General features: G+C 40.0%; 1 gene segment (V, D, J or C); it reads left to right on the top strand.

Moving 5' to 3' along the window:
• The window catches only part of LOC308676239 (T-cell receptor alpha chain constant-like), a 99,672-nt gene extending 75,130 nt beyond the window's left edge, over nt 1-24,542 (top strand). Inside the window, exons 2-5 of the C gene segment in view lie at nt 21,110-21,388; nt 21,484-21,537; nt 22,996-23,103; nt 24,372-24,542.
• The last annotated feature ends 1,641 nt before the right edge of the window (nt 24,543-26,183 follow it).

Raw genomic sequence — 26,183 nt, forward strand, 5'->3', positions numbered from 1 at the left:
CTATTTCTAACATATATTCCTTTATCCTATTGTAAGTAGTCTATTACACCTGGATAGATGTGGTAGACTATTTCCATAAGTAGTTCTGTAACTAAGTATTAATTATTGGCCAAATCAGAAAAAAAAAGATTTTCATTGTTCTAAAGAAATTAAACGCACAAAACAATATGAATGGATTCAGATAGTTTATTGATGTTTTTTTTTCTTTCCAGAGAACCTTTGTGTTCTTTGGAAAAGTGGTTAGTAACGTTGAATTACTGGTGGGGAGAATCAGCTATGAGGTCGAACCGAACGAACTGCCAAGATACCCATAGGTTAAAATAGTATCAAATGTCTATGGAGATTCTCAGTCATCCAGGTCACAATTATCCCAAAGATGCTTTTTCACGAGGCAACTGGCCTTTCTTGTCTTCCTTTGAAGACATTTCGCTTCTCATCCAAGAAGCTTCTTCAGCTCTGACTGGATGGTGGGGAATCTAGTCAGAGCTGAAGCAGCTTCTTGGATGAGAAGCGAAACGTCTTCAAAGGAAAACACGAAAGTTCAGTTGCCTCCTGAAAAAGCATCTTTGGAATAGTGTTAAATGTTTAAATTCACACATTTATCACACACACAATGGACATGGAAATAGAATTATGGGAAAACTACAAATTCTACTTTCAGAGGTTCAGTCCATCTATAATATCTGAGTCCATAATATAAGTTCTGTTATCAGCAGGAAAAAAAATATCATGTCATGGTTTGGGAATCTTGGCATTTCTACCCAGTCTTTGTCATATTAAAATCATGTTCCCCCATTACTTTTAATCCTAAAAATCTAAATCTGTAGCTTTTCAAAAAGAAGTTGCAACAGTAATAAAGGATAAAATATTTATAGTTTAGGGTTGACATGGGGGGGGGTCCTTGGTGCTCTCTGAGCTTGCTTGTTTTCTTGCAGACGTTTCATTATCCAAGCTAGGTAACATCATCAATGCTAGTGATGGAGTAGCACTGATGAATAGAATAGAATAGAATTGCTGCAATTGGGTATGTGTAGTTTAATGAAGAGAAGGGTGAGGGGTGACATGATAGCAGTGTTCCAATATCTCAGGGGCTGCCCCAAAGAAGAGAGAGTCAAGCTGTTCTCCAAAGCACCTGAAAGCAGGACAAGAAGCAACGGATGGAAACTAGTCAAGGAGAGAAGCAACCTAGAACTAAGGAGAAACTTCCTGACAGTTAGAACAATTAACCAGTGGAACAACTTGCCTCCAGAGGTGGTGAATGCTCCAACACTGGAGGTTTTTAAGAAGAGACTGGACAGCCATTTGCCTGAAATGGTATAGGGTTTCCTGCCTGAGCAGGGGGTTGGACTATATGACCTCCAAGGTGCCTTCCAACTTATTATTATTATTATTATTATTATTATTATTATTATTATTATTATTATTATTATTATTATTATTATTATTATTATTATTATTATTCAGAACAGAACAGAACAGAATAGAATAGAATAGAATTGGAAGGGACCTTAGAGGTCTTCTAGTCCAGTCCCCTACTCAAGCAGAAGATCCTATTCCATCTCAGACATGTGAATGTCCAGTCTCCTCTTAATAATCTCCACAATCTCTGGTTTGCAAGCTGTTCCACTGGTTGATTGTCCTCACTGTCAGGAAGTTTCTCCTCAATTCCAGGTTGTTTCTCTCTTTGGTCAGTTTCCAAACGTTGTTTCTCGTCCTGCCCTCTGATGCTTTGGTGAACAACCTGGCCCCCTCTGCCTTGTGGCAGCCCCTCAGATACTAGAACACTGCTATCATGTCTCCCCTATTTCTTCTTTTCTTTAGACTAGCCAAACCCAAGTCCCGTATACATTCTTTGTATGTTTTAGTCTCCAGGCCCCTGATCATCTTAGTTGCTCTTCTCTGAATTTTTTTTTTCCAAACTCTCAACATCTTTTTTTGTGATATGGTGACCAAAGTTCACTGCAGTATTTCAGGGGTGGTATTACTAAGGGTTTTTAATGTCTGCTTGAGAACAAGCAAGCTCGGAGAGTACTAAGGACCCTTTAGAAGTTGTAATTGCTGATATAAACAAAAGACATATTTTAGTCAAGGCAGAAAGCACTGTGTCTAGCTTTAGCAACAAGATTTCCTTTGGAAGTGGGACTAGGCTGATCATAATGCCAAGTAAGTTTTCGTTCTTTATTTCTGGTATTGACTTCAGAGCAAGAGGTTCCTTTATAGTTATAATGGCTGTAAGGAAAATCTGAAGCTCTTTCTCTCTATTTCTATTCATTTGCTATGTTTTCCACTTTTGGGTTTCTCTTTGTTTACTTTTTTTGTTTTCTTTCTTTTATTTTGGAGTGGGATTGGTTTAGATTTCCTTTTAAAAACCTTTCATTCTAATATATTTATAGCAACATTTCCTGAATACATTTGTTGGCCCAGTAAGAGTCTGAAAATCCTCTAACTCAGAGTTCCCCAACTTTTCCGGGTTGGTGGCCTGGCGCGATGGAGAGGGGGGGGGAAGAGGGGATGGTTTTGTGCGAGGGGCAGGTGTGAACTCCCGCTGCTTCCGCGAGTGGGACAGCGAGCACTGGTGCCTGCCACTTGCGTGAGTCGGGCTGCACACTCACACGCTAGCCCACCACTCATGCGACCTGGTTGCAAGTAGGCCGTGTCCCGTAGTGAGCTATGGCCCACAGGTTGGGGACCCTTGATCTAACTCATGGAATAGAAAAGGCAGAGAATGGATTCACACCTCTGAAGAAAAAACTGTATTTAACAGCTAAAAACATAAAGGTAAAAGGTAAAGGTTCCCCCGCACATGCGTGCTTGTTGTTTCTAACTCTAGGGGCCGGTGCTCATCTCCGTTTCAAAGCCGAAGAGCCAGCGCTTGTCCGAGGACATCTCCGTGGTCATGTGGCCGGCATGACTAGACGCCAAAGGCGCACGAAACACTGTTACCTTCCCATCATGGTGGTCCCTATTTGTCTACTTGCATTTTTATGTGCTTTCGAACTGCTAGGTTGGCAGAAGCTGGGACGTGTAACAGGCGCTCCCTCTGTTACGTGGCACTCGGGATTCGACCCGCCAAACTGCCGACCTTCTGATCGACAAGCTCAGCGTCCTAACCCACTGACACATGTCCAAATGATGCTTCAGATTTCCAGGAGCTGAGTCCTTGACATTTTTAATCCTAAAGTCTAGGGATTTAGCTTTTCTAAAGGAAGCCATAATTCCTTGCAGAATTAGGAAGGCATATTTTTGCTAAGGCAGAAAGCGCTGTGTCTCTAATCGTGGATACGATGACGTTTTCTTTTGGAAATGGGACTAGGCTGACTGTCATGCCAAGTAAGTTTTAGCCCTTTATTCCTGCCCATCTGGTCTACACAGGGGGGTGTCTTTTGTATTAATAATTGCTGTAAAGAAAATCTGAAAGTCCTTTTTTCTATTTCTTTCCTTTCCTTTTTTTTTTTTGCACTTTTGGTTTTTTGCTTGTATTCTTTTTGGTTTTCCTTCCTTCCTTCCCTTTATCTTTGTTCCTCTTAGTTTTTGTCTCCTTTAAAAAATAAATAAATTCCTAGTATATTTATAGGGGCTTATCCTGAACAGACTTTTTCCACATATTTTCCTCTAACTTGTGGAATAGAAAAGGCAGGGAACGGACTTCACAATTAAGGAGAATATTTGTAGCTCAGGGTTGAAAGGAAGGGTCCTTGGTGCTCTCTGAGCTTGGTTGTTTTCTTGCAAACATTTCATCATCCAGTGCTGATGAGGTTACCTAGTTTGGGTAAAGAAATGTCTGCAAGAAAACAACCAACCTCAGAGAGCACCAAGAATCCAGCAATGGATTCACACCTGTGAAGAAGAACCTAGAGCTGAAAGAAAAGTATTTTTATAATGACAAATGCCCAAATGATGCTTCAGATTTCCACTAGCTGCATCCTTTGAAACTAAACTGGGTGTTGCTCAAGTAAACCTCAGCTTTTCATTCCCTTTATCCTGCCTTTGTCAAAGTCCACCTTCTCAATATTTGATCTTTGGCTTTTCCACAAAGAGCAGATGAAGCTGATGACTGCTCAGTCCACAAAGTAATCTCCATTTGGTCAACTTTTTTATTCTATAGCCTTTTAGAGACTTGCTTTTTGCCCAGTATTGAGTGCGTGATAAGAAAGATTCTCGAAATTCTAAATTATGGGAACTGAAAGAGCAAAGTGGGCTAGAACTTTCAAAAGAACATACAGCCCAAACTAAAATATTTTATAGGGAGAGATGTCCAAATGATGCTTCAAGATTTCCAGGACCATAGTCCTTGATATTTAAGCCTGAACTCTAGAGATCTAGTTTTTCAAAAGGATGTTATAATTACGATGCAAATAGGAAGCCGTGTTTTTGTCAAAACTGAAACCACTGTGTCTTCCTTTGGCAACTCTAAAGTCATCTTTGGAGGTGGGACTAGGCTGGTTGTAATTCCAAGTAAGTTTTAGCCTTTTTGTCTATGGAGATCCTCAGTCATCAGGTCATGGTTGTTGCAAAGGTGAACTGGAGAAAAAAGGTCTTTCTCTGCCAAGTCAAACATTTTTGAGGGTATCTCCACTACCTTTCTTTTCAATATTCTCTGCTTTGGGAAGTTTTTATTGAGAAAGGAAACAGTTTTTATTGAGCAAGGAAAGTGTTTCCTTTCTCAATAAAAACTTCCCAAAGCAGAGAATATTGAAAAGAAAGGTAGTGGAGATGCCCTCAAAAATGTTTGACTTGGCAGAGAAAGACCTTTTTCTCCAGTTCAGATCTATAATAGTTTTAATAAGCTCAGCTTTGAAAGTTGGACTAAACTTGATGTGATTCCCAGTAAGTTCAGCTTCTCATTCCCTTTATCCTTCTCATGTCCTGTCCAATTTACATGTCCACCTTCGCAATATTTAGACTTTGGCTTTTCCACTTTGAGCAGAGGAAGCCGATGACTGCTTAGTCCATAAAGCAACCTCCATTCCTAAAAGTCCTTTGTGCTCTGTCGATCAGATTTTGGATATTCAATTTTTCCATGCTGGTTTGTCTTTTTTGAGAGTCACCCTTTGGACAATATTGACTGCAGGATAAGTAAGATTCTTGATGCTCTCTAAATTATGGAAATGTAAAACTGCAGAGTGGTTTCACACTTCCAAAGAACCGACATCTGAAAGGAAAGTATTTTACAGGACTGCATGTCCAAATGATTCTTCAGATTTCCAGTAGCCGTAGACCTTGATATTTTAATGTTAAAGTCTAGAGATTTAGCTTTTCCAAAGGAAGTTATAATTGCTGATAGAACTAGGAAGTCTTGTTTTTGCTAAGACATAAAGCACTGTGTATAACAACTACAATAAGATCATCTTTGGAAATGGGACTAAGTTGGTCGTAATACCAAGTAAGTTTCAATTGTTTATTATTGCCCTTGTGCTCATCCTAATCACAATTACTATCCATTAATTTTCTTGATGTGTGTGCATCTGCCAACGTATTCATGTAATCATGCACATATGACATAAAATCACATACATGTGATAAACTGAGAAAAGGTAATCTATAAAGAATAAGCAGTCAAGATGCCAACAGGTGACGATTGTATTTGGCTTAAATGTGCTTAATGTAGGCATTTATCTCACAACACTCAGAGTGAATTGCATTAAGTGATATAGAAATGGAAAAATTATACATTCTACTTTCAAGGACTGAGTTTAACTATAAAGTCTTGTAATTTTTGTTGTCAGCTGGAGAATATTGTGAGAATATTGTTTGGGAATATCATGACATGTTTTGGGGATCTTGGCATTTTTTATCCAGTCCTTGTCATGTTAGTCATTTTTTTTTAATATCAACTACTGTATTGTACCTTTCTCAGATTTGTCATAGGCTCTAATTCTATATTTTAGGTTAGTTTTACCAAACAAGAATGAAACATTTAGCATATTTTTCTATGTATCTCTCCTCCTTGGATTTTTGGATGTTCTGGTTATTTGGAAAGTATTTTCTTTTCTTCTTTCTTTCTGCTAGTTAATGTCCTCCATAAAGTTATTTATATTTCGGGAGAGAGGGAATTTTGGAGTATCTGGGGAAAAGAGTAGGTTGCAATCTTCCATTCTGTCTTAAAGGTGCTTTTCCAAAAGGCAACTGAACTTTCTTGGGTGTTTTTTTTTCCTTGAAAATGTTTTGCTTCTCATCCAAGAAGTTTCTTTGGTTCTTTAGAGAACTGAAGAAGCTTCTTGGATGAGAAGCAAAATGTTTTCAAGAAAAAAAAACACAAGAAAGTGTAATTGCCTTTTGGAAAAGTACCTTCGGGACAACCATGACCTGAATGACTGAGAATCTCCATGGACAATCTTCCATTCTCTCTTTGAATGCATTCAAACTAATTAACCCAAATATTTTGTTCCAAAGCCCAAATTAAATCTCCTAAAACAGGGGTGTCAAACTCAATTTCATCGAGGGCCGCATCAGCATTGTGGTTGCCCTCAGGGGGCTGGGTGGGTGTGGCCTGGGTGGGCGTGGCCTACTGGGTGGGCGTGGCTAGAGTGCATATGGCCTACTGGGTGGGCATGGCCAGCTCTACATCGTTTGCATCAAGGGTGCCTATGGGGGCCTGGGCAGGAGTGGGACAGATCTGAGGGTCTCTGGCAGAAGGGGGGTCTCTGGGCCAGGGCCAAGGCAGTGGGGGCCGTTCCCTCACTGTTTCCAGGATGGCTTCGTGGGCCGCGTGAAACCACTTCGCGGGCCGGCTCCGGCTCCCGGGCCTTGTGTTTGACATGTCTGTCCTAAAAGATGATATCTGTATCCATAGGAAAAATATCAGAATAGGATTTGGGAATCTTGGTATTTCTGTCCGGTCCTTGCCATATTTCATTTTTTTTAAAAAAAAAAAATTCTTTCCATTTCTATTTAGAGATAGGGATAAGGTGAGTAACTTTTTTAAATTTTATTTGGCATGCAGTATTTCATGTCCTTGTGAACGAGGTTCTAATTCCTGATACAAATAGGCATGTTCTTGTTAAGGCAGAAAGCAGTGTGTCTAACGATGGCTACAGGTTTTCCTTTGGAAGTGGGACTAGGCTGGTTGTCATGCCAAGTAAGTTTTTTTTCCCCATTGTATCAGCCCTTTTGCACTTACAATTTTTGAAAAGAAAATTTGAATCTTATTTTTTCTGTTTCTTTTCATTCTTTTTTTCCCCTTGCAGTTTTGGCCTTTTCTGTTATTTTCTTTTCTTCCTTCCCAGAGTCTGAAAATAACAGAATAACAAAATAACAGAATTGAAAGGGACCTTGGAGGTCTTCTAGTCCAACCCCCTGCTCAGGCAGGAAACCCTATAACATTTCAGACAAATGTTGTCCAGTCTCTTCTTAAAAACTTTCAGTTTTGGAGCATTCACAACATCTCAAGGCAAGTTGTTCGACTGATTAATTATTCTCACTGTCAGGAAATTACTTCTTACGTTCTAGGTTGCTTCTCTCCTTGACTAGTTTCCATCCGTTCCTTCTTGTCCTGCCTTCAGGTGCTTTGGAGAATAGCTTGACTCCCTCTTCTTTGGGGCCACCCCTGAGATATTGGCTTTCCCTATCCACTTATTCATGCTTAATGCATTTCTATCCAGTGGCAAACTCTCAAGGCATTGCACCTATTTCCCAGTTATTCCTCACCTTTAGGAGATTTAAGGCTAAGAATTCAGGGCAATTTTCAAATGTAAAAAGATGGAAAACGACAGAAATCATTGTCCTGAAATGTCTTTTCTATTCTATTCTTTTTAAATGTATGTACCATTTGGCATATAACATGAAAGAAAAAGAGAAAGAGAGGAAAGAGAGAGAGAGAGAAAATGAGAGAAAGAAAAAGAAAGAAAGAAAGAAAGAAAGAAAGAGAGAGAGAGAGAGAGAAAGAAAGAAAGAAAGAAAGAAAGAAAGAAAGAAAGAAAGAAAGAAAGAAAGAAAGAAAAGAAAAGAAAAGAAATTCTATCAGTTGTCTAAATGTTGACTAATAAGAGATCAAGAATTCCTTTATACTGATAATCTAAGGTTTTTTTTTTCCACCACTTTCAGACTATTTGATAAATAGACAGCAGCAAGTTAACCTGGTCATTGTCTGTTTAATCACAAGTAAAGGCAGGGCTATTTTTCTCATAGAACGCTCAGAACGGAGTTCCGGCACCTTTTTTAGATGGAACCTTGTAGGGTAGGCAAGGCAGGTTGTATGACATGTGTGAGTTTCTGCACCTTTTTCTTTTACAAAAAAAGCACTGAGTAAAGGGCTCTGAATGCAGTGGGGATTTCTTACCAATAAATGAATATACGATTGCAGGATGCCATGAAGTCTTGATTCTTTATTTTTACGGAGGCCTTTTCCAAACTGATAAATTGGATGGCCCAGTAAGAAAGAGCCAGGAAATATTTGAAGAGTTTGGAAATTATGGAATGAAAAGGGCAGTGTGGATTCACATTTCTGAATAAGAAACTAAAGCCCAAAGAAAAGTATTTTATATGTATAAGTGCCCAAATGATGCTTCAGATTTCCTGTAGCCACAATCCTTGACATTTTATTCCTGAAGTCTAGACTAGAGACTTAGCGCAGATGATACCACTCTAATGGAAGAAAGTGAAGAGGAACTAAAGAGCCTCTTGTTGTGAGTGAAGGAGAGTGCAAAACTTGGGTTGAAACTTAACATTAAGAAAACCAGGATCATGGCATCCGGCCCTCTCAATTCCTGGCAAATAGATGGGGAAGAAATGGAGGTAGTGACAGATTTTATTTTCCTGGGTTCCAAGATCACTGCAGATGGAGACTGTAGCCAAGAAATTAAAAGACGCTTGCTCCTCGGGAGGAAAGCCATGGTAAATCTAGACAGCACACTAAAAAGCAGACATCACCCTGTCAACAAAAGTGCGTATAGTCAAGGCTATGGTCTTCCCAGTTGCAATGTATGGCAGTGAAAGTTGGACCATAAAAAAGGCTGAGCACCAAAGAATTGAGGCCTTTCAACTCTGGTGCTGGAGAAGACTCCTGTGAGTCCCTTGGACTGCAAGGTGATCAAACCGGTCAGTCCTAGAGGAGATCAACCCTGACTGCTCTTTAGAAGGCCAGATCCTGAAGTTGAAACTCAAATACTTTGGCCACCTAATGAGAAGGAAGGACTCACTGGAGAAGAGCCTAATGCTGGGAAAGATTGAGGGCAAGAGAAGAAGGGGACGACAGAGGATGAGGTGGCTGGATGGAGTCCCTGAAGCAGGAGGCGTGAGCTTAAATGGACTCCAGAAGATGGTAGAGGACAGGAAGGCCTGGAGGAACGTTGTCCATGGGGTCGCGATGGGTCAGACACGACTTCGCAGCTAACAACAACAGAGACTTAGCTTTTGAAAAGGAAAGCATAATTCTGATGCAAATAGGAAGGGATGTTTTTGTCACGACAGAAAGCACAGTGTCTAACTTTGGCAACAGAAAGGTGATCTTTGGAAGTGGGACTACTGTAGGCTGGTCGTAACGCCAAGTAAGTTTTATCGCTTTATTTTTGCCACCGTGGTCAGCACAAGATGGTCCTTTCCTAATACTGATTTTCATGTCTAGGTATTCGTGCAATTACACACATATGACATAAAACACATACGTATGATAAATAAACTGAGAAAAGATAACCAGTAAGGAATGAACATCCAAGATATGAAAAAGTGACAACTGCACTATGCTTACATATGCAGAAAATGTACACAAAATCGAGAGTGAATATCATTAAATGACTGATATGGAAACGGAGCCGTGGAAATATTACAAAGTCTACTTTCAAGGGTTAAATCCATCTATAACATTGCGTAAATTCTGTTACCAGCAGAAGAATATCATGACAAGGTTTTGAGAATCTTGGCGTTTCTGTCCAGACTTTGCCACATTTCAATCTCTCCACAATCCTTTGGGGAGATAATTACAAGGGATAGTGTTCAGTATTTTTATCCTAAAGTCTAGAGATTTAGCTTTTCAAAAGGAAGTTATAATTGCTTAAACAAATAGGAGGACATGTTGTCTATGGAGATTTTCAATCATCCAGGGTCATGGTGGTGCTTTTCAAAAGGCAACTGGACTACCTTGGGTTTTTTTTCCCCTTGAAAACATTTCGCTTCTCATCCAAGAAGCATTCAAGAACCTGAAGGCAGGATAACAAGATTCTTTTTAAATGAGAAGTGAAATGTTTTCAAGAAACACCCCCCCCAAGAAAGTCCACTTGCCTTTTAAAAAGCACTGTTGGGAGAAGGACATGTTATTGTCAAGGCAGGAAGCACTGTGTCTTAACACTGGATACAGTAAGATGATCTTCGGAAGTGGCACTAGGCTGGTCGTAATGCCAAGTAAGTTTCGTCCCTTCATTCCTGCTATTGCAGTCAGTTCAAGATGGTTCTTTCTTCATTCATCCCAACCCACCTCCCATATTATGAAATGTAGTGGCATCTGGAGGACCATATTTGAAAACAAAATCCAGATTCAGTTCTGGTGTCCAATTCCAGTCGAGGGAAAATGACTTTGATTTGAAAGGTTGGCAGTTCCATATCAACACTCTTGAGCAATCAAATACTATCGATCCAGGTGTGAGTTTACACAACTCCTGAATTATAACCTGGCAAATAATCAAGCAATTGTTCTAACCCCTAATATGCTTGATTCCCAGTAGATAAATTATATTATATCTTTATAAGTTGTTGGGGTGTGAAGATAATTTTTTAATATAAATTTATAGTTGTTCTCCCATTGGGGAAATTCTTTATACACTGTCCCTCTGTGTCTCTCACCTGGTTGATTGTTAATGAAATGAAGCTCTGGGTAGTAAACTTTCTTTCTTTCTCTATTGTTCTTCTGTGTTTTCAAGGTTTGGATAGAAGTGAGGATTTTCTACCCTATGTATTTATTAATAAATCTATTCTTTTATTTCAACACACTGAAGGCCTGTTAGAATTCATTGGTAGATAACTTCACACTTTTCATTCAAGACAACTTTATTAGCTTAGAATTAGCTAGGAGATTGGGATATCCACAGGCCTTAAAATTTTCCCTCTGTTTTGATCATCCATCCAACCAACTACTACTACATACAGTACAATCTGCATTCACTGTCTTTCTTGTGTCTGGGAAGTTTTTGACAAGGCTGAAAACACTGTGGGAAAGTAGTGACTGGAAGCAAACATTTGGAAGTGGGACTAGACTAGTTGTAACACCAAGTAAGCCTCTCTCTCTCCTTAATAACTAAATTAATTTATGTTACAAATGCAATAAAATGTTTTTGGTTCTTCTTCATACTCCAGCAATCTGGGCCAAATTTGGTCTTGCTCTGTTCAGGGCAGATACATTGGGATGGAGGGAATAGCCAAGACGTTGTTAGTTTATAAAGCATTGGTTTCTTTAGTGAATCAGCAGATTGGGAACAGGCTAAAGTTTTTCCCTTCCCTTCCCTTCCCTTCCCTTCCCTTCCCTTCCCTTCCCTTCCCTTCCCTTCCCTTCCCTTCCCTTCCCTCCCTCCCTCCCTCCCTTCCTCCCTCCCTCCCTCCCTCCCTTTCCTCTTTTCCCCTTCCCTTCCCTTCCTTTTCATTCCCATCTCCTCCTTCTTCCCTCCCTCCCTCCCTCCCTCCCCTCTTTTTTTCCCTTCCCTTCCTCCTCATTCCCATCTCCTTCATTCCTTCCCTTTTTAATTTTGGACCCAAAAATAAAAAAAAATATTTATTATTTTATTTATTTTATTATTTGGATTTATCTACCGCCCCACTCCCAAAGGACTCGGGGCGGTGTACAGGGCAATTAAAACACTATATACAACAACAACAGCCCTAAACAATAAAACATGTTCTAAAATGTAAAATTTAAAATTTAAAATCTAAAATCCCAGTCCCTCAGTCCAGGCCGGCAAGTTCAAATAGCCAAATCTTCAGGTTGCGGCGGAAAGAGCAAAGGTCGGGAGCCATCCGGAGCTCAACAGGGAGCTGATTCCAGAGGGCAGGCGCGCCCACAGAGAATGCTCTCCCTCTGGGGGCCGCCAGTCAACATTCCCTGACCGACGGCACCCTGAGGAGGCCCTCTCTGTGGGAGCGCACAGGACGATGGGAAGTTAACGCCGGCAAAAGGTACTCCCGTAAATAATCCAGACCCATGCCATTGATAAGATGATAAGATTCAACAGTTCGTAGCCATCAGTCAACATTAGAGCAACTTTCATGTAATAGTCTTTTCTTGTTGGTTTGCTGTATTTATCTGCCACCACGTTCCATAAGACTCCAGAACTAACTTTAGTTGCCTTCTATGCGTACTGCTCAGTCAACATCTATTTGTAATTTTTTCCTTCCATTCAATTGAGTCTGAATCTTGGAGACAAGAGACAAATCTCTTTATTTTGTCAGAAGTGGCTTGCCATTGTCTCCTTCCTAGGGCTGAGAGAAAGTGACTGGCCCAAGGTCCCCCAGTTGGCTTGGTGCCCAAGACAGGACTAGAATTCACAGTCTACTGATTTCTAACCTGATGCCTTAACCATTACTCCATACTGGGTCTTGCCTGTACGACGAATGACCACAAATAAACTTATTACCAGTTAGAGGTATGGATACCGGTAGCCTGGTAAGTATTATATAAAGTTTGTTAGAATTCAGAAGTCATGTGGGATTCATTTTAACCCTTCTTATTCTTCATTGATCCTTTTAAAATATCAGGAGTGAAAGATAAATCTGTTCTAGAGGTTTTTGTAGGCCTTGGAATCACTGTGCCTCTGGCTATAAAGTAATATTTGGTAAAGGAACCCTTTTAATGGTGAAACCATGTAAGTATAATGCCTTATTTTGCTAGTAATATTAGTGGACACAAAAGTCATGGAATGACTTGTTATTCAGAGAAAATAAGAGGAGCAGTTCATATGGGAACTATTATTATAACTATTATTATCCTATGAGCCTAAATAAATTTTGATTCCATGACTATTTGGATGCTGCAATGATTGTAAGTCTAAAAAATGGTCATAAGTCATTTTTTTCAGTGTCGTTGTAACTCTGAAAGAAGTTCAAACTTTGTTTGAATAGGTTTTGACTCCTGGTGACTGCCTGGAATAAGCCTTTGCAGTTTTCTTGTTAATATTTTAGAAATGGTTTGCCATTGCCTGTTTCCAAGGGCTGAGAGAGAGGGACTGGCCCAAGATCATCGAGCCGGCTTTCATGTCCAATGAAAGTTCAGTTCAGTTCAGTTCAGTTCAAATAGTTCAGAACTAGAACTGTGGGGTCCTTGATGCTCTTTAAACTTGGTTGTTTTCTTGCAAATGTTTCATTGCCCAACATCTTCAGTGTGCTGAAGTGAATGTCTGCAAGAAAATAAACAAGCTCAGAGAGCAACAAGGACCCCTCATTTCAACCCTGAGCTACAAATACTCTCTTTATCAGAACTAAAATTCACAGACTTCCTGTTTTTAGACTGGTGCTTTAACCATTAGACAGCTGGCTCTCCTCTGTAAACCTGCAAACCTCTTCCTAAAGGTTGCCATTTTGTAAAGGATAGTTTCATAGTGTTCTGCTGGTAGTGGATGGGGTAAATTTAAATTTGGAAGTGGAACCAAACTAGTAGTTTACCCTGGTAAGTCCACATTTTTTATACATGCCGTATTTAAGGAATACATTTCAGACCCCCCTGAGGAAATCATGGCTTCATTCATTCTGTCTTTTGCCTGCATTAGTAATGGATATAAGCTTAACAAAGAAAGATTCAACCTAGAACTAAGGAGAAATTTCTTATCAGTGAGAACAATTAATCAGTGGAATGGCTTGCCTCCAGAAGTTTTGTGTGATCCATCACTGGAGGTTTTTAAGAAGAGACTGGACAGCCATTTGTCCAATGGAATACGGTCTTCTGTTTGAGCAGGGCATTGGACTAGAAGATCTCCATGGTCCCTTCCAGCTCTGTTATTACATATTTCTGTAATTATAGTTAATTTTACCTTTTAGGAATTTAAATTGCTTAAGTATTACTCTCACACTAAAAAGCAGATTTAAGAGCAACCATAGGTTCTGCCACAGCAGCCAAGAAATACATGGAGCCGGGGTGGGGGGGAAACAGAAATGGTCTGTAGATGATAGATTCATGCACAAATTGAGATGCCTTCTGACCAGATACCTGTCCACCTTTCCTTTTTAAATAAAATAAATAAATAAATAAATAAATAAACCTTTATTGTCAAAGTACAACATGTGTACATTGAGATTAGCTGAGCCTCCCTCCATGCTCTCTCCCCCCAACACACAATAACAACAAACCCTCCATCCCACCACACTATGTGAACCACCTACACCACACACCTGTAACCCAACCTGTTCTTTTATTAATTGTTAACTACAGGGTTAAATGTGTCTTGTTGCAGGACAGTTAATATTCTTCTATTTGGTGTCCTTCTGCTAGCCCTTGTCTGACTTCAAAGGTGACTTCCTTATCTTTTCAAAGGTGACTTGCTTACATATATTTTCTTCTCTTGGGACCAATTGTATTGGCCTCCATTTATTTCTCCAAACATTTTTGTTATAAAGACAGCATTTCCCAGAAGTCTTCCATTCAAATAACCTCACTCAGCTTTGACCGGGTGCTACCTCTACTGAGACTGAATTAATCAAATGCAATTTATACCCTCAGATAGTTAATAGAACATAGAATATCAGAGCTGGAACTTGGAGATCTTCTAGTCCAACCCCCAAGCTCAAGCAAGAGACTCTGCACCATTTCAGATAAATGGCTGTTCAGTCTCTTCTTAAGAATATAGAATAGAATAACAGAGTTAGAAGGGACCAACCACCTGCTCAGGCAGAAAACCCTATACCACTTCAGAAAAAATGGTTGTCCAATCTCTTCTTAAGAACTTCCAGCGTTGGAGCATTCACAACTTTGGGAGGCAGGTTGTTCCACTGATTAATTATTCTGTCAGGAAATTCCTTCTTAGTTCTAGGTTGCTTCTCTCCTTGATTAGTTTCCATCCGTTGCTTCTTGACCTGCCTTCAGGTGCTTTGGAGAATAGCTTGGCTCCCTCTTCTTTGTGGCCACCCCTCAGATATTGGATCACTGCTATCATGTCCCCCCTCGTCGTTCTCTTCCTTAAACTAGACATACCCAATTCCAGCATCCATTCTTTATATGTTTTAGCCTCCAGTCCCCTGATCATCTTTGTTGCTCTTCTCTGCACTCTTTCTAGAGATTTGACACCCCCCCTTCTGTGGCGGCCCCTTAGATATTGGAACACCGCTATCATACATAATAATATTCCTTTCTTTTACATTAAAAAATTACTAGTGACTTTTGAAATTACATTGAGAGTGCTTTCAAGCTCCTTGGGGGGGCCATCAAAAGCTTTAGATTAGAGACTTCTAAACTTATTATTGCAGCAAGCATATTCATTGAGTAAAGATAAGCAAAATGATATTTGAAAATTTGAAGGGCAATATTGTAACACAAATGGCAGGCTTTTAGTGTGAAAATAAAAAATAAAATTAAAAAAATAAAATTTAAAAAAAAGAAAAAATAATAATAAAAAATAAAAAAATTATAATCAGTTGAGGGGAAGACCAAAAGACATTCTGGAGCTCTTCCTACAGGTTGTCATTTTGTAAAGGAAGGTGTCATAGTGTTACACAAGTGGATGGAATATTAAATTTGGAAGTGGCACCAAGCTAGTAGTTCACCCTGGTAAGTCGACATTTGATGCATGCCATATTTAAGGAATAAATCTAAGAAACTCTCTAATTAAATTGTGCTTTCATTAATCCTATTCTTTATTTGAGAACATTACTATAATTACTTTTACCCTGTAGCATACAAACTGATAATCTCTCTTTAGGGTTACGTTGATTCCCAAATAGCTCCATTAAAACATCTCTACGCTCATAAAATAACCCCCAGCTTGATATTCTGCAATTTAAAATAACGTATCCTGCCATTTTATCAGGAAAAAAAACAAACACGCTATGATACTGATAAAATGAAAGCTCTAATCAGGGACGGTTTATTCAAGACGCATCCCCAAAGACCAGTAACTTGGAGAAATAAATCGTTAAGTTGCATTAATATGTTTTCAAAAAAGCAGATAAGAGGAATATTTCAGTATAATGTGTAAAGTCTAGACTGGGGAAAAAAACAACTCTTAGAATTCTGAGTCGATTTATCTATTGAGAGAAATGACAGAAAATGGATTCAGAAATGTATTTTCTGAGTCAGAGCAAATGGTCCAGAATTGATAACACTTGAATTATATGGGTCTAACGGGAGAAGCAAAGGTGTTGATTTTTTTTTAAAAAACACTTAATGAAAACTGGACTAAAAGCTAGATGTGATAGCTAAACAGAGTCTCTCCCACCTTAAATTCGGGTGTTGCACATAAACAACATAAGAACATAATATTTAATACTTGGCAAGATTTGGGAATTTACAGAAGACATAAAGAAAAGAGAATCTCTTCTGTCAAGCAAGTTAAACATGTGCCCCCCCCACTCTTAAAAAAAGAGGGATAAAAGTAAGTGGAGATTTAGAGAAAGCAATTTCTGTGGGAGGTGGAGATGATTTAATATTGTAACAAGGATAAGTTTTAGGATTTATGGATCCTAGTACATAAACAGATCAGTGAAAGGAGGCCATTTTGTAAAGGTATTCCTCATAGCGTTACAGTACTTGGAAAAAACTCACTTTGGAAGTGGGACCACACTTGTTGTCATCCCTGGTAAGCTGAACATTTTTTTAATGTGCTTCTTTTGGGAACAATTGGGAACTTCTCGATGTTTTTCTTGGTGCCCTATGAGTTTGGTGGTTTTCTTGCAGTCATTGCATTACCCAACTAGGCAACATCATCAGTGCTAGAAGAGAGTGGGGTTTGCTCTGATAACTTTGTATATACTTGTGGCTTGCCCTGCCAGTGTTTGTGCGAGTGTGAAGAACTTTCCATGGTGAAGGATTCTGCCAGACAATAAGCAGCGGTGCAAAGGGCTGCCATGTTGTAAAGACCCTCCTCATAGTGTTCAGCAAATTACTTGGAGTTTTCAGTTTGGCAGTGGAACCACACTTAAAATTCTTCCTGGTAAGATGTCTTTCTTTCTTTCTTTCTTTCTTTCTTTCTTTCTTTCTTTCTTTCTTTCTTTCTTTCTTTCTTTCTTTCTTTCTTTCTTTCTTTCTTTCTTTCTTTCTTTCTTCCTTCCTTCCTTCCTTCCTTCCTTCCTTCCTTCCTTCCTCTTTCTTTCTTTCTTTCTTTCTTTCTTTCTTTCTTTCTTTCTTTTTTTCTTCCTTCCTTTCCTTTCTTTTTTCTCTCCCTTTTTCTTTCTTCTCTTTATTTTTCTTTCAGCTCTCTCCTTTTTTCTTCTTTCTTTCTTTCTTTCTTTCTTTCTTTCTTTCTTTCTTTCTTTCTTTCTTTCTTCCTTCCTTCCTTCCTTCCTTCCTTCCTTCCTTCCTTCCTTCCTTTCCCTCTTTTTTCCTTCCTTTCCTTTCCTTTTTCTCTCCCTTTTTCTTTCTTCTCTTTATTTTTCTTTCTGCTCTCTCCTTTCTTTTTCTTTTTTTCTTTTTTCTCTTTCTTTCTTTCTTTCTTTCTTTCTTTCTCTTTCTTTCTTTCTTTTCTTTCTCAGCTGTGCAATTTCACAGACTCTTTGGCAACTGCATTTGCAAAAATTCCACTTTGGGCCATTCTACCTTTTCTGATTGTATATATTTAGGTTACATTCATTGTTTGCAGGGGGATAATTTCACTACTTTTACATGCGGACAATATGGTGATTGATTTCAAACCTTCAAACATTGAGTTTTGCGTAGTATGATATTATCATATTTGTTGGGCCTCAACTCTAGAATTTTCAGACAGTGTGGACAAAGCCTGTGGTGATCTAGATGACTGAATGGAGAAGAATTCTATATTATAATACGTATCCAGGAGCTGGGTTCATACCAATACAATTTTTATCTAAATTAACACTGGGGCCATGTTGTTCTTCCTCCAGATCCCATCAATTCAGTAACTTTAGGGTATTCCTGTAGTTTTTCAGAAATTTCCAGAATTCAGATGCCATAACCCTAAAAGTAGAACATTTTGCACTTAGTTATAGTGTTAAGTCACATCCAGTTACACAGTGTAATGTATATAGACTTTACAATTGAGGATCTCACTGGAATTTCTTCCTTCTTGTCTTGCCCTCAGGTGCTCTAGAGAATAGATTGACCCCCTCCTCTCTGTGACATTTACTCAAATGTTGGAAAACTGCTACATTTGAGAGGCTGTCACAGAGAGGAAGGGTTCAACCCAGTGGTGGGATTCAACCAGTTCGCACCAGTTCAGAAGAACTGGTAGCTAAATTTTTGTTAGCCAGGCCCAGAATGGACTTCTGGAAGTGGCATCCACACAGAGAACCATTTGTTCACATATTTGAATCCCACCACGAGTTCAACCTATTCTGCAAACACCTGGAGGCAAGACAAGGCTATTAAATTAACAGAGAGAGGTCCAACATACAATTAAGAAGAAATTTCCTGTCAGTGAGAACAATGAATCAGTGGAACAGCTTGTCTTCAGAAGTTGTGGTTCTTCATCACTGGAGTTTTTTAAGAAGAGATTGGACAGCCATTTGTCCAGGGGTGGTTGGACTAGAAGACCACCAAGGTCCCTTCCAACTCTGTTATTCTGTAACCCTGATATCGTTGGGTTTGATCTTTTTGTAGACTGAATGGAGATTTGGGTCCAAACCATGCATATTTCTTTAAGGTCATTACTCTTCAATTAATTCACTAAATGAAGACAACAGCAGGAAATGCAGCAAGACAAGCTATTGCAAGTTCTTAGTCATAAAATGATAGCATCACATGAAACCCCACAGGGAGGGAGGTGAAATCTTTGTGGGTTCTTCTCTGAAATTAGTTTTGAATAGTTTTGCAAGCACTTGAAGAAGTTATTAGCTTGTGTTGCAAAGCAAAAAAGAAAAAGTACACAAGTCAAAAGAGTATGTGTGTTGAGTTTTTGTGTTTGTGTTTTGTATTTGAACTGTGGATTTGTGCATGGCTATTCAATGTAAAGGTAAAGGGACATGGTGGCTCAGTGGGTTAGGACACTGAGCTTGTCGATCTGAAGGTCAGCAATTTGGCAGGTCGAATCCAGAGTGCCGCGTAATCCAGAGTGCCGCCTGCTACTTGTCCCAGCTTCTGCCAACCTAGCAGTTCGAAAGCACATAAAAATGCAAGTAGAAAAATAGGGACCACTACGGTGGGAAGGTAACAGTGTTCCGTGCGCCTTTGGCACCTAGTCATGCCGGCCACATGACCACGGAGATGTCCTCGGACAAACGTTGGCTCTTCAGCTTTGAAACGGAGATGAGCACTGGCCCCTAGAGTCGGAAATGACTAGCACGCATGTGTAGGGGAACCTTTACCTTTACTTTTACCTATTCAATGTAAGGGATCAAAATATAGCATTGTGGCCTTATGTTGGCACACAGGGACCATACAATTTTGGGGCTGGCTGCCCCCATGACTACCTCTCCCCTGCAGCCTATATTAACAACTACTAACCCTCTCCATCTTAGAATTTTTCACTCTTTGAAATTTCATAATGTAACTTTGTAATTTTAATATGTTTAATATTACATTAATCCTGACTTTGATGTTAACTTTATTAATTGTATTGTACACAGCCCAAAGCCCCTCTCTGAGGGAGATGGGTGGTTAAGAAATAGGAAATTTAAACTAACAAATAAATAAATTTTCCCCAAGGCTCTCTTTTGGCCAGGACAATGAAAGAATGACAAAGAGTCAGAATTTGAACAGTTTTAACAAAAGAAAGAAGTGGGGAGAAGAAAGAATTTAGGCTATTGAGTTTCACAACAGTTGATGTCTCAGGAGGCTGATACAGTAAATGGCAAGAATAGTTTAAAAGCTAAAGAAGGAAAAACGAAAACATTTCTTGGGATTTCAGGTATCGACATGTCTGAAAGATGGATCCTTGCTAAACTCATTAGGAAACTCCTTAAATTCCAGAGAATATTAACAAGGCTACTTGGGCAGGCTGCATTTCAAAGAAAACAAGTCCATATCATCCTTGAGCACGGATGCGGTGGCTCAGTGGGTTAGGACGGTGAGCTTGTCGATCAGATAGTCGACAGTTTGGTGGGTTGAATCCCGAGTGCCACATAACAGAGTGAGCGCCTGTTACTCGTCCCAGCTTCTGCCAACCTAGCAGTTCGAAAGCACATAAAAATGCAAGTAGAAAAATAGGGACCACTACGGTGGGAAGGTAACAGCATTCTGTGCCCCTTTGGTGTCTAGTCATGCCGGCCACATGACCACGGAGACGTCCTCGGACAAGCGCTGGCTCTTCGGCTTTGAAACAGAGATGAGCACTGGCCCTTAGAGTTGGAAACGACTAGCACACATGTGCAGGGGAACCTTTACCTTATCATCTTTGAGCATCTGGAATTTACCTGTTGGTTCTTTAGATCCAGATCTATCTACCTGATTCTAGATTTTCCAAAACATCTTAGTCTATCCTCCTTCTGTTGTTGTTAGTTGTGAAGTCGTGTCCGACCCATCGCAACCCCATAGACAACATTCCTCCAGAATACAGCTGGGACTTTAGAGATCTTCTATCCTCCTTTTAGGCTAGATGAAACATTAACCGTCTTAAGTACCAGCTTTGAGGTCCCAGCATTTTCTCAGTTTTGTTCAGGCTGAGGAGCTTAGCCAGCCTGATTAGTACTTGAAAAGGAGGCCAGTAGATACATGCTAGATTGGGAGGTTAAATTGAGCTCTTAACAACTTAAGAACACAGTCACCCAAAGCGTTGGGGTTCACTCCTGGATCTTGTCCAGAGGTCCACCAAACTGAAATACATAATCTAACAGAAAGGTGAGGGAGGAGAGTTAAAAACTACACAGAAGAAGCTGTTAACTGTTTTTAGTTTAATTTCCCTGAATTGTGATCACATGACTCTGTTGATGCTGCAGCCATTTAAGTGGGAGGACCGGTTGTAAATTACATTTTTTCAGTGCCATTGTAACCTCCAACGGTTGCTAAATAAAGAGTTGTAAATCTAGGACAACTTGTGTTTCCCAAGATTTTCAGATCTCAGCTCATGTTTCTGAGCAATGTCTGTTTTTATTGTAGATCTGATTGATTCAGAACCTTCTGTCTACCAGCTGAAGTCCAAAAATGAACAAAGCAATGTGGCCGCTTGCCTCATTACTGATTATTCACCTAATCCCATCGATGTGAAGACTAATAGAAATTCAAATTCAAAGTCATCCAGTGGCTCTGCTGTGGTCGTAAAAGATGGGAACAATAAAGAATCAGCCAGCCTTGGGGTTGTCATATGGGACAAGAATGATGACCAGTTTCATTGCTCTGCTACTTACAAAGGCACCCACTACGAAGCTGAAAACCAAGGTAAATCAATGAAAATATTGGTGTTTGAAAATTGTCTTGTTTTTTATCATAATCAGAAGCATTAATGATTTTTGTTGCTGCTGTTGTTGTTATAGGGGATGATACCTGTTCAGAAAATACACTGTCCGGCACTCCAGCTTTTGAAACAGGTATGTCCACTGTGTGTAAGAGCTCATATTGGGATAACAGAGTTGGAAGGTGTCAGGAAATTGTGCAGCAACTGTTCCACATGAAGTCAGAAACACTGGCATGAACTTGTAACTTTATATAAATAAATAGATTTTACATTCAAATGGACAGCCATCAAGATAGTCAGGAAAATCATGAGGTAAATTCAAACAGCAGTAAAGATAGTCAGGAAAATCATGAAGTAAATTCAAACAGCAGTCAAGAGAGTCAGGAATATCATGAGGTAAATTCAAACAACAGTCAAGATGTTCAGGAAAATCATGAGGTAAATTTAAACAGCAGTCAAGATGGTCAGGAAAATCATGAGGTAAATTCAAACAGCAGACAGAGCTTACAGAAGAAAATGGTGGTGGTGGGGAGAGAAACTCCCCCTTTATACCCCACAGCAACCAATCATAGCATAGATAGCCTCATGCATGAGTCAACACTCTCCAATCAATCAACTACAGCTGTGTGTTTTGGCCCATTGTACACTTAACTGTTCCAGCCACTAAATTTAATATCCTAACATAAGGGACCTTGGAGGTCTTCAAGTCCAACCCCCTGCTCGAACAGGAGACCCTGTACCAATCTAGGTATATTAATGAGATATTAGAAGTTGAAATAAAAACAGAGAGTTGTGTTAAGTCTTCAGTAGGGCTTGGGGGAATCTCACAAAAGTCAAGATGGTAACTGTGAATGCCAGACCCAAGTCCCACCTCTTGTTTACTATGTGTGGCAGGCCCAACACACACAAAAAAGAGCAAGGTTATGTATGGCTGATATTGCAATTTTATTTTAACCCACACTCCTCACTGTGGAATCGTTTTGAACATTCAAGTATATCCTTACTTGAGGGGTCCTTGGTGCTCTCTGAGCTTGCTTGTTTTCTTGCAGAGGTTTCATTACCCTCTCTAGGTAGCATCATCAATGTTGAGATGTTTTGAGACTGAGAGATATAAGAGCCTTGAGCACCTCCGGTCTTACATGTTCAGTTGACTTGGTCCTAAGGGGTCCTTATAGAACCGATAATGGAGGAGGGAAGCCAAAACATGAAAGATATTTGTCTATTCTGCTGTTCCTGGTCAATTCTGCTTGCCCCCAACCTTTGCTTCTTCCTCACATCAGGAAGGTTGGAGCACGTGGCATAAGTAGAGACCCCTAAAGCTTTGACAGTTTCTGAAACCAGCTTGTCAACTTGGTAGGACCTACACCTGTTGACATACTGCCCCACCCCTGGCTAGACCAATATTTTTTGAACTTCATCTCCCAGAATTCCTGAACCAGCCATGCTGGCTCAGGAATTCTGGGAGTTGAACATCACAGATCCTAAAAGAGCCACAATTCCCCACCCCTGGTCTAGGCAAACATCATAAGCAGCCAATCTCAACAGTCACTAGGAAATCTTGATATTTATCTTCTTTTCTTCTTTTTTTCAGATGAAAGGTTGAATCTTCTCTCCCTCACCGTATTGGGACTGAGAATGATATTTTTCAAGAGTGTTGCTCTCAACTTGATACTCACCTACTGGGCATGGTCAAGATGAGGTAAGCAGATTCTTTTAGGACAGGGACCGATCCACTTAATGTCAATGGTTTCGATTTTGTCAACTTAGCCTGGAAGCTTGTCTTATTACAACTGTACCCAAGCCAGAACTGAGAACTCAGCACAGGTAGTCCTCAACTTACAACAATTCATTTAGTGACTGTTCAAAGTTACAACAGCACTAGAAAAAGTGACTTGTGATCGTTTGTCACACATACAACTGTTGCGGCATCCTTATGGTCACGTGATCAAAATTCAGAAGTTTGGCAACTGACTCATGTTTATGACAGTCAGAGTGTCCCAGGGTCATGTGATCACTTTTTGTGAGCTTCTGACAAGCAAAGTCAATGGGGAAGCCAGATTCATTTTACAACTGTGCTACTAACTTGACAACTGCAGTGAATCACTTAAAATGTGGCAAGAGGTTATAAAATGGGGCAAAAATCACTTAACAAATGTCTCACTTAGCAATATAAATTTTGGGCTCAATTGTGGTCATAAATCCAGGAACTACCCATAAAGCATGAAGGATGATGTTCCACAGGGAAGGAGCCACCACAGAAAAGCTTCTTCTTGGTTCTACTAGATCAGACATGTCAAACTCGCAACGTCACGTGATGTTGCGCGACGCATCGGAACTTTTTCCCATTGCCGGCAATGGATGGGCGCGGTTTCCCCATGATGCTCCAGCCCACGGGCCGGCAGTTTGACACCCCTGTACACCCCTTGGGAGAGGGGATTAGAGGATTAGTAATCCATATAATATTGCTAATTAAAGACTTTACAGATTTATTCAAGTGTATGCTTACCCACACATCTATTGCAATAAAGGACAATGAAAGGGAAACACCATTCTTGAGTGAAGGTTATAAAACTAGGCTTGAATTAAATCATTTCTGGACTATAGTGTATGTGTGTTTGTGTTTCCAGTCCTTAGAGCCACGGGCTTAAAAATCATTCAACCAACTTGGGCTCCTATTGACCCTGATTGCTGTACGGCCACAAGTAGATTGGCCTTCTCTAAATTTGGACTTTGTAGCTAAATTTGATGGAAGTTAAAATCCATTACAACTGAATGATTGAACGGCTCTCACAAGGCTTTTAGTGGGACCCTTAAATGAAATGTAATTTCATGATGATATAAACCAAGTCTAAATTTCGAGGCATATTGCCCATCGTTAAATATTTGAAAATGGTCTGTGTTTGGGACAAGGGATATCATTCTAATTCTCTCAGGTAACCAGAATTGTCTCTTCCTCTTTGTGTATAGGAATGAGAGAAAAATGGGAGAAACATAACTGGGATGTTGTGGAAGAATCATCTAAGGAGTTCAAGATTTGACTGGACAGAATCATGCTACAAGCTTTCCTGGTTGCCTTCTCAACTTTTTAAAGAAAATGGCTTCACTTTTCAAATGTTTCATGGTACAGCTTTTAAAAACATCTACGCAGCTTATCAACTCTAATTCTTGCATTGTTGTAAATGTATTATACCATTTTCTGAATATTATCTGTCAAAACATTTATAGTGTAATAAAGATGCATATTTGAATGTATGGCTCATGTTTTATTATTCAGGATGAATGAATGAATCTTTATTGTCAAAGTACAGCCTTGGTGGAGCAGTGGGCTAATGCCTCCTTAAGTAACACCAGCTGCCTGCAATTAGTGCAGGTTCGCATCCCACCAGGCTCAAGGTTGACTCAGCCTTCCATCCTTCCCAGGTAGGTAAAATGAGGACCCAGATTGTTGGGGGCAATAAGCTGACTTTGTAATAATGCCGCTTGGGTGGGGGAAAGCCCTAATAAGCAGGCATATACATAGAATGAAGGCTATTGCTAAGCACATTGGTTTGTGCTTAAATTGTAAGCCGCCTGAGTCTTCGGAGAAGGGCGGGATATAAATGGGATTAAAATTAAAAAAAATGTATACATTGAGATTAGCTGAGCCTCCCTTCGTACTCCCACCCCCCAACTCACAGTGACAACAAACCCTCCATCTTATTACACCATGTGAACTAATTGCACCACACACCAGCCTTGCAAGTCAATTCTGCATAAAGTTTATAAAATTATTTCCCATTCAAAAGCCTAACAGCCCACGGATAAAAGCTGTTTTTCAGCCTGTTGGTGCAGCTGGCTATACTCCTATATCTCCTACCGGATGGTAGGAGAGTAAAGAGATACCGTCCAGGGTGTGAGTCATCCCTGAGAATCTTCCTCACTCTTCCAAGGCAACGAGCCCTGGCGATGTCATCCAGTGGTATCAGGGAACAGCCCACAATGTCTTGTGCTGTGCTCACTACCCTCTGTAATACTTTCCTATCCGCGGCTGTCAGACCAGCATACCAAACCACAATACCATACGAGAGGACGCTCTCTATAGTAGACCGGTAAAAGAGGGTCATTAGCCATTGTTCTACCCTGTTCTTTCGCAAGACCCTGAGAAAGTGAAGCCTCTGTTGGGCCTTTCTAGCCACCTGGGTTGTATTAACTTTCCAGGTCAGATCTTCGCAGAGGTAGACTCCCAGAAATTTAAAGGAGAAACTCTCTCCACACAGTCCTCCCTGATGTAAAGTGGGGCAGGTTCCTCCTTTTTTCTCCGGAAGTCTAGCACCATCTCTTTTGTCTTGCCGATGTTCAGGTGCAAGTTGTTGTTACTACACCATATGGATAGTTTTTGTACCTCCGCCCTGTATGCTGTCTCATCCCCACCTGTAATAAGACTCACCACAGTCGTATCATCTGCAAACTTAATTATCACAGTGGATGGGTCAGATGATACACAGACATATGTGTATAAAGAGTACAGGTAGGGGCTAAGCACGCAGCCCTGTGGCGAGCCGGTGCAAAGCTTCAGGGGGGTGGACAAAGCAGACCTGACCCTCACTGTTTGTAACCAGTCCCTAAGAAAGTCTTGAATCCAATCGCAGATGGTGGGGGAGAATTTCAAGTCAGTCAGCTTCTCAATGAGAATGCTCGGCAAAATGATCATTGTTACTTCTTCCCCCTTCATCAAAAACAAATAAACTCAGAATGGCTTACAAAGATAACAAAATAGCAGAGTTGGATGGGACCTTGGAG

The sequence above is a fragment of the Vipera berus genome (genome assembly GCF_964194415.1).
Source record: "Vipera berus genome assembly, chromosome: W".
NCBI classification, from domain to species: domain Eukaryota; kingdom Metazoa; phylum Chordata; class Lepidosauria; order Squamata; family Viperidae; genus Vipera; species Vipera berus.